An 18,738-nucleotide genomic window follows, 5' to 3' on the forward strand; every position below is an offset into this window, starting at 1 on the left:
AACCAATTCCACAAATAATAAATATTTTCAGTGATGGGAAAGTATAATTTTTTGTTGTTGTTGCGTTCATTAACAATAAAATACGATTCAATTGGGTCAAATGTAACAACATTTCATGCATTGTTGTTGTAAATAATGATTTTTTTTATCATTATGTCAATAATGTGGTCCGTGGCAGGTGTTTGGCCGAAATACCACTCCAATTTGGAAAGTGAGAGCTCTAGTATTTGTTCAAGTTTAGAACACTATAAAAAACTTCAAAGAAATTATGGTTTTTAATGGTAATTTCTTTTCTCAATATCTGAAATTCCCACGATGAGTTCAGTAACAAACTAACGGTGACAAATTTGAGGTTATGGTGGAAAGAAAGAGTACTTAGTGGACAAACGGAGTCCAGGCAATAAGATTCACTTTGATTCGTCCACATGGCGATGTGATTTAGGCTTTGTATAAAATCTTGCATGCATCTCTATAACTGTTCTTGAAAGGTATACAAATTAATATGAGTGGAGTTATATTGTATGTGGTACTATGAAAAAATTATATATTTTTTCAAAATTGATTCCTGAGCAGAGCGCATTTCTTCATTAAATGCGCAAAACTCAGCGCTGAGAGCTGTTCAAATGCATCCATTTATTGCAAATAGTTAGGTAAAGGCCCGAGGTTGTATGGGCAGAAAGAGGTTGAAGAGAGACAGATATTCGTCAAATAATTTTGAGGACTGCTCCCGAGTCGAAAGTCCTTGGCCGGATAAGAATCTGGAAACGATGGGGTTACGTAGACCCGATAGTCAGGAGAACGGCCTCACTTCTATTTCCTTTTCATTTTATGAAATTTCCATGACCCGAAAATTCTATATAAGGCCTCGCCATTTACAGTAAGGTGTAGAAGATTGGTTCCGTCGTTTTGTTTATTTGTTTAAGTTCAAAAATATCGATTGCTTCTGCTGAAAAGCTATCCTGACTTCCAGTTTTCTCATGATCTCATTCTCTTCAGGTACTCGGTTCGACTTATAGCTTTAACGTTGACTATTTGGCACGAATATGATGCTCCGAAAACGGGATAATTTTCTGAGAAAGTTTCTAAATTTCTGAATCGATCAACAGACAAGAAAAAATGCGAACTTCAGTTGCACCGTAATTAGAATACCTTTCCCATATATAGTACGTTTCATATAAGAACTTGATTTTGATCGTTCTTCTATTGTACATGCTATAGTGGTCGGATCTGGAAGTGTCTTCAGACATTGTGGCTTTGGCTTGGACAATGCAGAACCCAATGAGGTTAAATATCTTAATAGATTCACCTTTGCCGGAGACATATGAATGGGAATCTAAGGATCCAATTATATCATATACGAGTATATATGTTGGGGTCAAATTTAACTTCTTTTTTAAACCAATTGAACGAGGAAACTAATTTACATACATATTTATATATATGTGTATATGTATATTAGAAGAGTGAAACGAACAGGTCTGCAAGTCTGGAAAAGACAAATTTCGAGATATTCGTCAAAGTAAGCTTTATTTGATTCAGCTCACGAAGATGTCCCATAGTTATTTGAAATCTGAAAATCAGGCGATGCGGCCAAGAATGATCGAATATAGTATTAGATTTTCGTGAAGGAAAGATTGTCTGTATTTCTTTAGTTTTGAGGTGTGATCAAAGAACAATAGAGTTCCTACAACATGAACTCTTTTTAATATTTGCGAATTCAATGCAGTCCTCCTATTAGAAATAAATATTACTTGTAGTTTACCTCAACGGAACTTCATTAACTTTAATGGCTTGACCAAATTAAATAACTAGGCAAAGAAAATGCAGCCACAACCCTTTTCTTCTGAAATGTAGCATGCTCAACATGTCGCTATATTGGAGCGTAGAACTCTTTTTTGAGCAGCAGCGGCAACGCGCTTACTCATGCCGTGAGCGACGCCAACGCATTGGTCTTCTCACACTACATATCAATATGTTCGTACGTGTGTGCGCACCTAGACTGGGGCAAATGTGTTCGTTTGATGAGTATGAAACCGGCGCGAGTTTACGCCATGCGGTTGCCGCGACCACGACTACAAGCACATTCTCCACTAGGCGGCTCATGTGGAGCACGAGCACGAGCGCAAGCCGTACGCGTCGCCAGCAAAGCGAGTGAGGGCGCGCGACTCAGTGTGGTCGAAAGCTCCCACCGATAATGTCGTGCTGTGAGTGAGCTGCTGCCATATGAGCGCAATCGAATCGAAGTGAATTGTTTTAATTGTGATTTGTTATTTTTCATATACTTATGTATGTATACCGACTGAATTTTAAAATTTCGAACGCGGACGCTGATGCGGCCCGCGCACTATAACATATACTCGTATAATAGTGTGGAATTAATTAGAAAATGATTTCAATATTTCCAGTACGAATTTGCTTATGAAAAGTTTGCTATACTTCATATACATATATACTTAGGCGATTTTGATGTGACGCACCGATAGTGAAAAATAATTCTCAACACGAAGTGCGAAATCGTTGCAAAATTTACATATAAGCGGTGCCTTTGTTGTCGCAGCGCAAATGTGTTAAACATTAATTATAATAATTCTCACAAAACATGCAAAGCAAATTTAGAATCGAAAAAAAGAACCACAACACCATAAAAATATTGAAAGTGTTTGATGAGCGACGCGTTTGCAAAGCGTGAGGCGCGCGGCAAGCGACACACCAACGATCGCTAATACCACAGTTCGCTTGTGTGCTTAAGCGCGTGCGCTAACCCTACGCGCTCTCGCCTTGCCTCCCTATATGGTGCATCTATGTACTCTTTATTAATTAAGGTAGCGCGCACCAGTCGGTCAACGCTTAAGAGAGCGCGCTAGTTATTGCAAATATTAACGCCAGCAATCACTCCCAATTGACGCGTCGCGATCGCCATTGTCCAGTACTTTGGCGAAACGATAGCAAACTCATGTGTAATTACGTGCGCGCCTTATACGTTCTTGTCGTTAATGCCATATCAACAACAGCAACAGTCCATATTGTGATATATGCGTATATTGGTTGTAAGATACAATCAACAAGCGCAAGACTATAGTAGAATTGGTGATATGTATTCAAGTGCGTATCAACGCGATCTGCGCAATCAATAGTAGCGCTTGTACGCGTCGGTTAGTCGAGTGTGTGACGCGTTCTCCAAAAGCCACCAAATATAAACGTCGATTGATATTGACGTTAGTGTGAAAAGAAAAAACACCAACAACAAAAAAGCACTGCCGCTGTCACCGCCAGAAGCCATTGTCATTATAACCATTCTTATCGCCAACACCAAACGCCTTTGTTGTTGTTGTTGTTGTTGTATGTGCTGAGTGTGTGTTATTTGTTGTCAACTGAATAATATTTATACTCATTATAATTCGCCGATTAAGCATTGTGGTCATTTTACACATACGCACACACACACAACCAGCTGCATACAAACACATGTATATGGAGTCGTCGAACAAGGAAAATCGTGTGAGTAAGCTCTTTTACATGCAATAAATAGTATGGAATAGCAACAAAAACAACAATAAGAGCTATCCAATTCAAACAGCCATAACAACAACAGCAATTTGATGAAGTGGCCATAGCTGAGACAACGCCAGCGTTAGCGTGCGCGTACGCGGCCAGAACGCGCGGCAGCCCGTTGAAATGCTTATTTATTTTATGCGAGTATTTTTAATAGCTGGCGCTTGTTGTTGTTTTTGTTGTTATTATAGTAGTTGCTGTAGCTTATATTGTTGTTTTTATTAGCATTAGCGTATACACAATCGTATTATACGCGCACATATTGCTTTCGGTTTTTGCTTGATTTGTATATTTGTTGTATATTCGTTCGCTTTATAAATAGATTTCCGAGTATTTCGAAGTCCTGAGGCGCAGCAAAGCGAATTGAAAGAGACTGAAATTAATTTAAAAAAAAAAAGAAAAACTCAAAAACCCAACTGTATGGCTGATAGGCGCTGTTCAGTCTTACTGGGTCTGCGCTCCTACAGCGTCAGTTGGTTGTGGGGGAACCATGCGCGCACATACACACGTCACGCGTTCGTGTGTTTGTGACTTGTGGTAGGCGCGCAGACAAATGTCAAGAATGCGAAACGCGTTGAACGTTACGCGCAAGATTTGTTAGCGCACAGTCATACAAACACACGCACATAAGCGCTGATATTTGCCAATACTTACAAGTGTATAATGACATGCAAATGCACATACATACCTACATATATGTATATAGATGCATCTATATCAGTGCTTATAAATATGGTGGCATTTGCTTACAAATGTTTGCAATCACACACGCGCTCACATTAAGTCACACAAAGCGTTTGTTTTGTTTTGTGCTGTCTGGCCAGCCAGCCAGCCGGCCGGCCGGTCTTTCGGTCTACTTGCATGCCTGTCTGTATGTATATAATATTTGCAATCATGCATTTGTACACACACTTTTTCGCCCGTCTGTCAACGATCGCACTGGTTTTAGATTGCATCGGAAATCGTACACTTAACAAGATCATTTGAGACTTCGAGTATTTTTATTAAATAATTTATAAGCAAAAATTATTTTCGAAAATTTTTCCATAAACACGATTGCATACATACTTACATACATACATATGTAGATAATGTAGTTCGCAATGTTGTGCAAAATTCCATGTACTATGTGACAAATGTATTTAGGTTAGATTGAGGTTAGCTGGCTCAGCAAGAAATTCGCTTGAGTCAGCAATGAACGGTAATACGGTGCAAATGCAACACCATTGCAATTTGACAAGTCAGTGACTTTCCCACATAGTCAATGCGACACTGCTACTGTTGGCTGTCATTAATAGATGATTTATTATCAATTTTATTTTTTTAGAGAACAAGCCCCAACCGACACATCGAAAGAGCTCGAAAAGCCTTACAGAACTCTGTAATAATATTTTTAATGTCTAATATCGTATGGTTTATGGCATCCTAGTCGTTCCAATACAAATAGACACAATACTATAAGTAGTGACTGGAACCCATGGAACTTAAGGCGAGTGGAGTGTAAAAGTATTCGGGGTGACTCAGGCTGTAGAGAATTTATATCAGTACGTTGAATAATGTGACCTTCAGCGTTTCAACGGAGTTGCGACCATATCAAAAAGAAGTCTTAAGCGATGCTTAACTGCAATATAAACGAGTTTTAAAGCTTTGTGAAAGCTCTGCTGTGAAGGTGGGACCGTTTAAATGAATCAAAGTTCAAAAACATTGAGATATGATATTGGTTGACTTCTCCGCGTGGGATGCTCCAAACAAAGATCAAAGTTGTTATTCCAAAATTTTGGATTTTGCCTCTTTGCGAGCAATTTTTCTGCAACTCAAGAAACTCTACAGTACCCAAGAGTATTGAAGTCGAAAAAAGTACTTTGAAATTTTCAATAAGATCTTTTGATCTTTTTAAACCTATTATGTAAGAAATTTTCATTTGAAAGCGTCTTTAATATTTTAGTACTGATTTAAGTAACATAAACAACATTTTTCCGAGGAAGGTTCTAATAAAGTCTTATTGTTGTAATCTGTCTGCGCAGCATTTGAGAGTTTCAGAAAAAAATTTTTGAGATTAAGTTTTCTAGGAAAAGAATACACGACTACCGTATTTTTTAATTCAATTTTAGTAAAATTTTTCTGGGGCCTAAGAAATGATTTTCTCAAAGCAAACTATGAAATCAAAACGGTGTGTGCGTTTTGCAATATGTCATGTGATGAGAATTACTTAGTCCTGCCTTAAGTTTTGTTACAAGTTCAGTTCGTTATGAAAGTGAAACTATAACAAATTTTTTAAATGAAGTTAGTTTTATTTAACAATGCGTATATAAAATTTTATTCGAAATGATCACCTTTTGCTTTCACATAAGCCCTTAAACGATTCGATCACTAGCAGCACGCTCAGTTTCTATTGGTATTGACGACGCTGCTCGAACCAAAAACTTTTTTATGACTCTCTGCATTTCCGTGTTCTTCAATTCTGACCACAAACTGTAGTATAATGGGTTAAAATCTAAACTTTCACATGAAGCCAGGAATTTTGCTTTTAACCAACTGCTGGGTGGTTTTTGCCTTGTGTGTTGGAGCACAATCTTGCTAGAAGATCCAAAGCTCTCTATCGAAGAGAGTATTGCTTAACTTATTTTCCACGCGTCTAGAACGTTCTGTTGGTACACTTTTGCTCCAGTTTTAACGACTATTCCACAAAAGTGAAGAGTTTTAACGAAGACTCCCCACCAAACCAATTCAGCAGCTGGATGGCGACCACGTTGAACCCTTGGAATAACATTTTTTGCGCTATTGAAAGTTTTCGCGTAGCTTTTGTGGTTTTGCTTTTTATAAACTTTCAACAGTGAAAATTTGTTGATCTGTAAAAGGGATACTTTCATGGCTGTTGAGCGCGTGCCGCTGGCATCTGTTGAGCCTAAATTGCTTCCAACGCGTTGTCACAAGTCTTGACGTCTGGTCAATATATCCATTTCGCTTGACATAATTATGTTTTCTAAGACTGCGTTCAGACGAGAACTCTTTTTGTCTTTTTTATCGGCAAAACTTGGTCTGGTGGCGCTTATTGCTTGCGACAACCTGCGTCGGACAATTTTAACATTCTCTAATTCTTGTACGCTTCATGTACGCGGTGCACAAAAATATTTTTGATTACCTAATTTTTATCCTTATTCACTCTTTTCTAAACTATTTCTATTATATTATGGATATATGCTTATTACATACAAAAAATAGATAATAAAATTCAAATTCAAGAACATAATACAAATTTTCATTTGAAACGGAGCTCCATTGCAACCATGAAAAGTATTTCAAAATGAAAGGAAAGCACGAGCGACACGGTCCCTTCTCTTTGCTCGCGTTTCCTCACCTACAAAAAACGGTTTGGGCGACAAAAAATGTCCTCGTCTGAACATAATCTAAATGGATTACTGCGAATGCATTCGCGCACAGTTTTTATGGCTGAATTGGACGACCACTACTCTTTCTGTTATCATCGGTTGAAGAAAACGATCAATAGTGCGGTAAACAATCATTTTCGAAAAACAGTACAATAATACATACATACACATCTGATAAAGCGAATTGAATTTCGCTTACTTTGCATTCAATATGAATTTTCGAGAAGCATAAATTGCGATAGTTATTTTCGGCACAAGCTTAAAATTATATTGTAATAAAGTTCCGAGCAACTCTGCCAATAAATTTCAAAAATTCCACTGATTAACAATTATTCCAAAAATACTTTTCTTTGCATTTCATGCACTTGCCACTATAGCCGTTGTTGAGGTTTTCTGAAATTGTTGTTGTGTGCTGATATGCATCTAAAAATAACCTAGCTTATTAAATTTTAAATTAGACGCGCTAGCCGTAATAAATACAAGTACAACTACAAAAACAAACATATCAAGCATTTAGATTACGAAAGCCCCCTTAGTTGACCCGATTGCACACAGCTTGCACTTGGAAACAGCTTGAAATTATTACAATTAATACAGCTAAGTTAAAATTAAAAACAGAAATAAAAATAAAATAGAATAATTGATAATAAAAATAACTACTCAACTAGTTGCCGAGTTTAGTGTTTGCAGGCAGGCGCCTACAAGCCGCCTCAATCAATTATAAACCACAAATACTTATTAATACACAATAAATATATTCATATACATACGTATATGTATGTACATACATATGTATATATAAAATATATGCACATATTTATTTATTTGTGCTCGCGCAATAACCAAATCATACATATTTAGTTTACGTGCAGCTTTGCTCTGCCCACACATAATCATGCACAGCTTTCGATTCACCTTCCCGAACCCGAGTTTTCCTGTGCACAATATGCCAGTGATACATGCATATGTACATATGTAGATGTGTAGGTATAGTTTTAAAGGGTCTCTCTTTAAGAGTCGCGAATTGATTTTATAACCTGAACAGAGCATATTAAGTTTGAAAGAAAAGTGGAAGACCCTGAAAAATATATTGTATATATAAATGACCGGCTTCACAAACTAAGTCAATTTAACCACGTTCGTTTATCTGTCTGTATATACGCGAACTAGTCCCTCAGTTTTTGAGATATCGATCTGAAATTGCGCACATCGTTGTCTCCTCAAGAAGCTCCTCATTTGTCGGAACCACCTATGTTGAACCACTATAGCATATAGCTGCCATACAAATTGATCGACCATAATCAAGTCTTTCTATAGAAAATTTTTTTTGTAACATAGGCAGCGCTAAAATCTTCGAAAATGTTGTTTAGATCGGAGCACGTTAGCATATAGCTGGCATACAAACTAAAACTAAAAAATTTTTTACAGTTTTTCTTTTAAAAAAAAATGGTTTGAACATCTTAGTTGACAAATGGTGATCCCACCTGCTAGCTAGGTACAACTTTTGAACGGCAGAGCTTTTAGAAAGCTTCATGAATAATGGTCCATTGAAGGCGATCGTAAGTGAGACTTACAGTTCCTTAACAAGCTCTGTTTATTCGTTTCAAATTTCTGTATATAATAACTGTTTGAAGAAGCATCTTCTAAGCTGGATTCGTTTATAGCAGTGAGTACAGCAGCTTGTTGCACTTCATAAGCTTTACTCTATCGTGGCTTACATAATATGTATTTTGGTTTCTTCATCCAGGAATTATTACTCTTCTTTACCAAATCTATTAAAACTCGCAAGTACTAAATTTGTGAACTTGGTATATTCGTAGTGGAATCAGAGACGTTTTACGAGATTTTACAGAAATTGAGCACTGTCTACTGAACCTCGAAGAATTCACATAAAAGTGCTTTTCTTTTCTAAGAGATCGCACAGTTATACAGTAATCGGATAATGCTTTACGAAGCTTTTAATTTTTTACTTCAATATTCTATATTTACCTTCACGAGTTCAATTCAAATAAAAACCAATACGAATTAGTTACGAAAGAAGCAATAGAGAAATAGAAGCAAACTTTAAAAGTTACTTAGCAAAACTTTTCGGGTGCTGAAAGCTGAGAACGAAGAAACCTGATAACTGACAGTTGATCGCTGACAACGAAATACTGAGTTAAAGTGCCACATACCTATTGTAATACCCTTTAAGTACGCGTACAAAGTTCTAAATATGTAAATATACACATACACTCACTCCCGTACGTAAAAACATTTGTGCAATAAGAATTAGAAAAAAACATAAACCAAATTTCAATTGTCTTCCTATGGCATCAATGTTGGCGCAGCTCAAAGTACCCACAGATTCAGCACGCATACATTTACATATATATATATATGTGTATGTGGATGTCGGCGACTGCAATAGGAAAAAAATCTCCGCAGTGATCTCATTGTTTTATAAATAGAACTCTTGCAAAAACATTAAAACGAAATCAGACGCAAAAATACGGCAAAAACGAAAATATTCAATAAACGGAAAAAAGTGGATGCCAGAGCACAGAGTCCCAATGTTGAGCGTGATTTGAGGGTACATACACAACTTTGCGTATACGTTTATTTGAGCGATCTATTTTCAAAAACAAAACAATGGAAAAATTTAAAGAAAAGCATGGGAGCAAGCCAAAAAAACGGAACCGTCTGCGGGTCTGTGGAATTGCTGAAGAACTATTAACATTTATTTATTTTTTTAACTTCTTAACATTGCCGTATGATATACATAGGTATGTATGTATGTATGTACGTAGGGTTTTATAATACCTATGCATGCACGTAGATGCCACTATTTGATTTTCCAACAGAATTTTAATAATTTTGTGTGTTTGTATGTATGCTTAGCGTAGAACTATTTGCAGTTTCGCGTTAATATTCGTTTGTTTTGTTATTGTACATCTATTTTTGTCACTTCATAACAGACATTCGCACGCGATTTTCACAACAATTTTGCGTTAATTGTTTATGGGCTTTATTAGGGTGGTTCGAATATTTTGCGAATAAAATTAAATTTAAAAGCTTAGCCCTTCCTTTTCCTTTGGGTGGTCTATATGGTCTATATGGAGTAAAGTCAGCCGGACGTTTCAAAATCGTGAATATGGGGCTAAGGCAAGCTTTCGCTCGATTTAATGCATTTTAGGCACAAATAAACTCTGTTATTAGAAAAACACGCTCTTTCAATTTTATTAACTAACTTAATTTAAAATAACTTACACATTTGCCGATATATGTGATATAAAGTGAATTGGATGTTGGAAAATCTTTGTATTAGGTAAATAGAGGCTAAGGGAAGTTTTGATCGGATTCAACCCATTTTAGACAGATCGGTATATTATTACCAAAAAAACATTTTCTCCGAATTTCAATTATGGTATATAAGTACATATATCACAGATTGACCGGAAAGTGAAAAAATTATATGAAATATAAAGTTGTGTTATGTGGGAAGTAGGCGTGGTTACTGTCCGATATCACCCATTTTCGCACTGTGGGAATGCCAAAACAATCTTATATACCAAATTTTGATGAAATTAATGAAGTAGGTTTGGAGATATGTATGTAACTTCGCCTAAATATGGGGGAGATTTCACTTATTCCTATAACGCCCTTTTGTGTCCTCTCGGATGTAAAATTTAATGTCTCTGACGCCTTTCGTTATTGATTTATAGCAGATTTAGTAGTTTTTAACAAAACCGTTATATATGGACGTGGGCGTGGTTATATCCGATTTCACCTATTTTCGTGCTGTCGCATGAAGTGTCGTAATGATATGTTCTGTGTAAATTCGGGTTATATATCTTGAATATTTTGGAAGATATATAACTAAGCTTATTAAAGACGGGCCCATGCCTATTTTTGCCAAGGAACACGTACATCAAGTTTCATTAAAATATCTTAATTTTTACCCAAGTTATGTCTTGCACGGACGGACGGACAGCAAAATGTCCCTCGGATTTCAACTTCTCTCATCATCCTGATAGTTTGATATATATAACGCCATATCTAACTCGATTAATTTTAGGTGATACTCTGTTGCAAGAGTATAAAAAGAACTACAATTAGGTACATACATATATACATTTTGACATTATATGTTAATGAAAAGAGTTGACAAGATTTAAGGAAGGAAGAGAACTGATGAAATCACAGATTACACTGACAAAAATTTCAAATATTTTGAAAATTAACGTTTAACACTGAGACGCTTCAATTTGTTTTATTGAAATAATCTTCGTGTCGCTTACCTAACTTAAATTACAAGAAATTATTTCAGATTAAAAAAAGATTTTCGGGATAATGTTTTGCAATTGTATTCTGTGAACTGTTATTGAGACCAAAGACTAATAAACTTTTTCAGCTATGAAGCTTTTACTTTGGTTTTCCATACGCGAACTAGTCTCTCAGTTTTTGAGATATCGATCTGAAATTTTGCTCATGTCCTTTTCTTGACAAGAAGCTTCTCGTTTGCCGGAACCGCCGACATCGTACTACTATAGCATATACCTGCCATATAAACTGAACGATCGGAATCAAGTGTTTGCATGGACAACTTTTTCATTTGTAGAGGGTATTATAGCTTCGGTACAACCGAAATTAACGTATTTTGGTGTTTATTTGGTAAGATATTGAAGAATTGTTTATATCGGGCCACTATAGCGGAATATGAAAGTCCGTATATTATGATGTGCTGAGTGCCGTTCTGAAATATATATGCGACTTGATATCATACAGCTTCCTAATCTAATCGGTTGCACAGTATGTTGTATGACATTAGGGTAAATCTTAAAAAATCAATTGAATGATTTTTTTTAGATTCGCTCCCTTAATCGGTATTATCACGGTTAAATATAGCCATTATAAAGCTTGGACCAAATCAAACTCATTTGCGATGTGTCGCACAGTATTCAAAGATTAAAATTTTTTGTGAAAATTAAAAATATATGTACGAGTATATCACTTTTTCAATTATTAACCACAATGGGTACTGGTGTAAAACTTTGACTACAAAAATATCAATGGATAAATCTATGTTTAGCCCATCTTTAAACGATTCTCTTCTCCTGTATGTACCACCCTAATCCACATATACACATTGATATCGTAAATTAAAAACAAATAATACACATCCTTGTTTTTATTCATGAACTTTTAAAGATTTTGTTAATATAGCAAATGCGAGTGTGTTTCTATGTATTTTAGCCCATCATGTGAATTATCAAAGTTGCTTAATTTGCAGCCACCAATAGACGCACTCGTTGGAGCGTATCGCACAGGTGCCAAAATATGCTCATTTAAAAATATAGCTAAATAAAAATATATAGATTTGAATGTATATGGATATACACACATACAAACCGACTTAGGTATTTGTGAATAGTCGAGCAGAAGAATGAAATTTGTGTTAAATTTTAATAATAGACGTGAATTCAATTACATTAAAGGAGAATAATAAAAAAATAATAATGTTTTTATGAAAAAAATTGATCTTGATATACTTATATTTGTGTATTTCTATGTCGGTGTATTGCAAGATGAAAAAGTTAAGAGGTTTTGTTTTGTTTTCCTTATTTCTTTGGATGAAAGGTAGATTTTCTTTACACGTTTTAGTGGTTGATAAAAATATAAAGGGGCACACCTATTATTTATGTCAGCTTCAAACAGGCAGTATTTGTAAATTAAAAACAAACAAGTAAGGAAGTGCTATGTTCGGATGTAACCGAACATTTTATACTCTCGCAAAGCAAATGGTATACTCGTTTGAGATTTCTTTGTGAATTGACTGATATTTTCGGTAGAAGGTCAACTATAGGCACTGGGGTCCACATATTTAGTATTTAGGGGCTTGAACAGTTTTGGTTCGATTTAGAATTTTTGGTCACAAGGTGGCATACTTTAAACATATTATTCACGCAAAGTTTTACCCCGATATAATCATGTTGCTTGATATGCATAGTGGAAAGTAAAAGAATCAGGTGGAATTTGAAATGGTGTTATATGGGAAAGTAGTTGTAGTCCGATTTCGCCCATTTTCGCACTACAACATCATTTTCACACTGTCGTTAGAGGTGATAAAAACATTTGTTCTCAGTGAATTTTGTTATTAAAATCTAAACTAACAAAAATTGTCTAAATCGAACCAAAACTGTTCAAGCCCCTAAGTACTGAATATGTGGACCCCAGTGCCTGTAGTTGACTTTTTACCGAAAATATCGGTCAATGTGTAAGATATATAATTGAAACTTATATAATAACATAAATAAATAAAACTCTCGATAATAGTATGTTTTTGTGTCAAAAATGGGTTGAATCGGATCAATACTTTCTTTGGTATAAAATTTTGCCAACACCGAAAGGTATTTTACCTGCTTTGATCCTTGCAAGTTGCAAGAGTATAAAATGTTCGCTTACGACCGAATTTAGCCGTTCCTTACTTGTTGTATTTCACTTTCCTTGAACTTAATTAACCAGAATATCGTGGCTTCCTTCCATATTATTAAAGAAATTGATACAATTTATTTATTTTATTAAATTTAGGCACTTAAACGTCAACAATAAAAAAGTAAACAGATGCAGCTGATAGAATAGCACACACACACCTCGCCGTATTGTATATGTCGTATTTCAAATCCCCAACTTCAGGAACAGGCATTGCAGTGATTCCGGAATGAAACTCGATTGGAAAAATCCGTAACTTGACAAATGGCAGCGTAGTAAAAAAAAATAAATTTTTCCTTAAATTTTGGATCTTTCAGGCCTATTGAAATGGATAGTCATCGCATCATTTGTCTTCGAGTATTCGCTCAAGCAATTTCGAAAAATATAGTTATATTTATATGCTATAGGTAGATTATAACCTATATCTAAAAATTATTGCTTAATATAGAAATTTTTTTATGATTTTCATGAATATTTTGCTTCTGGAAGGACTTTCTTTAAGCATTGATTTCTCTTGATAGTGCTTACATAAAGGAAATGGTCTGATGAACCTCTCGTCTTTTTCGTCACTTACAGCACACAAATTTGCGTGAAAGAAATTTGGATGGCAGTCCAGCATATGTATTTTTAATGACATATTTCACCCCAAATCTTTATTTGACATTATAAGTTCATTTCTTAATTTTAGTAAAATCCGATTTATGGTTTCCTAGAAAATTGTGGACAACGTTCACAAAACATTTCCATCCCAGTTTTTCTTCAAAGCTCTTATCCTTAATCAGTTACGGTATTTGTGGACCTATAAATATTCCATCTTTAATTTCAATTTTAGAAAACAAGTTTGGACTTGCCAGCCGTAATATACCGTTTGGTAGAGCATTCAATTTCCTACAAAACTTATGAAACGAAATATTTTTTCAAGCAAATGGAAGCGAGATTTGAATTTTTCTACCAGATAATAAGAAGAAAAAACATTGAAACTGTAAGGCGAAGGACTTTCTCGTTACAATTAAGAGCTCATATTAGCAGAGCCTTTCTTGGAGGTGTCTACTTTTCTAAGTACCAAGCGAAAAATATATTCGTTTTTATGACCCGCTCTAATGTATATCTTTGTGTCACATTACATACGTATATTTATTATTTATGAAAAACTTTCCGTTGGTTATCGAAATTTATAAATGGTATCATCTGGTAAACAACAACTTTTGGGCAATCGAAGATCTGGGTCTAAAAATTTGTGGATTTGTTTTTGTCACTGGGTGACCTTAAGTTAAGTGTGTGCGTGCTTATCGAATTGTCATCTCAAAGTTATTTCGCTTTGTTTTGCTTGTTTTTCCTACTGTTCTACTCTTCATTATTTCCCCTATTTTTGTTGGTTTTTTTACGGTTTTGTTGTATGACTGAATGAAATTTTCGTTTGCCTTTGACTACTGTTGTATGCCACGTGCCAGTCATCAAAAGCCGCACTTCCCGGCAGCGACCTGCGAACCTCCAGTGAACTTCGTATTTTTGTTTCGCTTTCATTTTAAAATGGCATGGGTTTGCCATCGGGTGGCGCACAAAACTATGCTATATATAGATAGTAAGTGTGTGTGGGTGCATTTGTGTGTGACCAAGGCCCATTCAGAAGTGTCGAAGCTGTCATCCAGGACCACGCAAAGGAGCGTGGTCGTGTGTAAAAATAGTAAAAGCTTTCGTAACAACAAAAACAATAGCAAAACAACAATTACCCCAACAACAAAACTGAAGAGGAAATAAATAAACATTCCGAAAGGAAACGAATGAATTGCTCAAAACAACAAAAGCTCAGTAGAAATATATATATTTGCAGACGACAAGGCAAAAGCAACAAAAATTTGAAGCATTCGTGAGGCATGCGCAAATCCGTTCCGTAGTAATTGTATGCAAAAAAGAGAGAAAAAAAATTGCAAAAACAAATAGCAACAAAAGTGAAGTTGGTCTCCATAGAAATCAGCTGGAGGTCACACATATTGGCGCACTTTGTATATAGACAGCATATGATTTCAAAGCGGTTGTCATATGACAGCGCTGATTTGCCCTAAATGCACCCACATGCTGATGGAAACTTTTTCACAATTGAACTGATTTGTTATTTTTGTATTTGTATGCATTGATTTCCACAAAAATATTCTGGAGATGAAATGGCGTTCAGTTCCGGAACAACCGGCAACGAAGCAACTTCACAAGTATGACATGAATGGGATTCTAAATGTGGTCTAAAAAGTATGTTACAAAGGACCATATATAATATAACATCTCAACATTTTGCTAAAAGTAGTGCCATAGTCAACCCAATTTCAAAATATTTCAAATAAATATTTTGAATTGAGAAACTGACCCACTTAAGAACCCAAATTAAAGCAAACGGGTGATATAATATAATTGATTTATGTCTTTATAATAACATTGTCGAGCCGACGTTAGTGCACTCGCATACATGGAACCTTAAACTGCTATATATACTTGTATATGTTCCATAGCGCTCAGTTGGAACATATGTAGGGCCTCAATGGGGCTGATTAGCTAACACCTAAAACGGGCGAATGATGCTGGTGAAGCGAAAACATAGCATATCCCTCCAAAACGTCGACATCACCTTCGCCATTCACTACGAACGAGGCTCTGACGACCGTGCAAAGGCGATGTAACCTTATTATTAGCGAGCAGGAATCTCCAATGCCCCTGCTAGCCTAGACGCAATACCGGCAGCCCTTGAACTAGAGTCAGATGTAGAATGCCAAAAACCTACACATCCTAAACGTCTGATTACCGAAACTGATGATGCTAATGGTTCAAAAAATGTGTGGATTCTTTTAAAATCATACAGTCATTACAGCAGGCAATAGCCATTGAAAACAGACGATGCCTTTATAAAATTTGAATATCAGCCATTCGATATCTAGACGTTAGTCTAAAAATCGGAATGCGACCAGTTATAAAATTATAAAAAATAGCTTTACTTCCGTTTATTAAAACTATTTTTAAATAATCAGTTTTTCTTAAGTCCATACAAGTGATCAGATATCAATGTTAGAACAACAGTTATCATTGACGAATCTGGTTATCTAACAACAAAATGGAATTATTACAGCAAAAAACCTCAAATTATATTGTAGAAAAAATACCAAGACAAGAAATATTACAGAAAGTCAAAGCTCTGTTCTTTCTACAAGGAAAATAACAACCCTCGTCGAGTTTTCTCGACCCGACCTTTGATGACACTCCAAAGAAGGATCTGTGGGATTTTAAATCTTTTGTGAAATATGAACTACTTCAGCGAAATAGTAGAGCTTTCATTGAAATTTTACAAATTTTTGCTCTTATCAACGGAGGCAACAAATACGGAACTGATTAATGGAATCTGAAGTGAGTCGACCAATACAGCTCAAAGTTCTCAAGCTTGTATCTTAATGTAACTAGCCTTAAGTGTCTTTATCCCTCACTTCTCCCGCAACCAAAATTCTTTGTACCGTTAAACAACCACGTGTGGTGCCTAAATCTGCCCTTGGTTTGTATTACCAACGAAAATAGATTCAACCTTTATTTAATCTTCCTATCGATTGCCTATTTACACACCTACACACATACATATATGTATGTACTTATAACATGTGATGATATGCCGTTATCCTTTCATGTAATCTAATCGGCATGGAGAGCGGTGAGCTGCATTTGCGTAACAAGTAGCTAATATTTTTCTCCAAATACGTCGCATATTGTGGCATGTACCGCTCCATTATTGGATGCTTCAGCCACTGTGTGTCGGATCGAACCGCCCAACGCCTACACACGAACACACAGGCATACAAATTTACGCACACCCACAGCGCTTTGGTGATAACTGCGATAGAAATTGAGTATTGTTGTTTTTGTGCACACTTATACACTTTTGTTGTTGATTGTGTGTTGCAAAAAAATACAAAAACATGCTTTTGAAAACTTTGTATGCCTTGTTTGGTCGGACGGATTCGGTTACGACAGCGAGGTGCCACCTCGTTTACCAAGTTCGTCCCGTCGAACGTCGTTCTCGCACACTGCCTAGAAGGCTTACGCTGTGGGGAGTCGCTGACGGCCGCTTCTTGTACGTGTGTAACTAAGTATTTATAACTGCGCCCCTCACACGTGCATTCTATGGTCCGTCGGTAGGGACTAGGGCGCATACCAACTGCCAAGAGCCAGCTATCGAGTTGCTATCGCCAATGAGTGCGAATTCATTTCGCTTCAATTCAGAAGTCTACGCGCCGTGGATGTTGTAAGGCGGCGCGCATGTTTGCATCTCGGTCGGCAGCTCGTTCGGAGTCATGCTCGTGTGTGATTGCTGATTGCTCAGCAGAAATTATTTCGTGGATACGCAAATGAAAATGAAAACCAGCGACAATGACAACAAAAAGGCCAGTAACAATTACAACAATGAAAATGAAACAACAAAAATAATAATAACAACAACAACAACAACGCCAGCATTAATAGCAACATTATTCACAGCGTTTGGCAGTCACCAATAAAATAAATAAATAAAGAAAGAACTCCATTGAGGCGACGCTGGCAGGCAGTGGCTAACGGCCGAACGAACGGACGGACAGACATTCAGACAAAGCAACCGACTGTTGTATTGTGCGGCAGACCTATATACAAACATAAGTGGACTTAAGTGGCCGCCTTCACCAGTTCGCAGCGCACGAATCTCAATTCCAGTGGCAATCATATTGTCCGGCACAACGTGACGTGACGTGTGGAGGCGCGCACAAAAAAAAATCAACAGACACAACAACAGCAAACATGCTAGCGGTGGCGGCGGCCACGACGGATGCGAATTATAATGATATTCAGCGTGTTGTTGCCAACAGCAATTGTGCTAGCGTATGTGTGGTTGATTTGCAAAAAATGCAAAGTAGCAGAAAATAAACAAAAACAGAATCAAAAGGCATAAAAATAAAAATAAATAAAAATACAAAAAAAAAAATGGAAAAATAAAACTGAAAATTGCGAGAATTAAAAAATACAATAAAAAGGCTATAAACAGAAAAATTGTATAAAATATGCGGACACACAGCGTGGACGTTAAGAATGAAGTAAAAACTGAATAAAGGCAAAAATCTTGAAAAATTAAAAAAATATGCAATAAAAGCTTAATAAAACTGTATAAAGCGTATAAATGAATTCAAAGTAACACAATAAAAACGTGCAAAGCGTTGAAAAAGCGGTTAGGCGGACAAGAAAGCCGAGAAAAAATATGAAAAAAAAATTAATCATATTAAATTCGCACAAAGCAGAAAAAAGAAAAACAAAGTTGAAAAAAAATTAT

The 18,738-nt window shown here is 36.1% G+C and overlaps 1 protein-coding gene across 1 annotated transcript in view; it reads left to right on the top strand.

The window, feature by feature from the left end:
• Positions 1 to 2,139: 2,139 nt before the first annotated feature.
• Atx-1 (Ataxin 1) overlaps positions 2,140 to 18,738 on the top strand; it is a 36,065-nt gene continuing 19,466 nt past the window's right edge. The window contains exon 1 of the mRNA XM_036365988.2: positions 2,140 to 3,498. The gene's annotated coding sequence lies outside the window, so the exon portion shown is untranslated. The remainder of the gene's footprint in view (positions 3,499 to 18,738) is intronic.

This window comes from Bactrocera oleae, chromosome 5 (genome assembly GCF_042242935.1).
Source record: "Bactrocera oleae isolate idBacOlea1 chromosome 5, idBacOlea1, whole genome shotgun sequence".
In the NCBI taxonomy this organism is placed as follows: domain Eukaryota; kingdom Metazoa; phylum Arthropoda; class Insecta; order Diptera; family Tephritidae; genus Bactrocera; species Bactrocera oleae.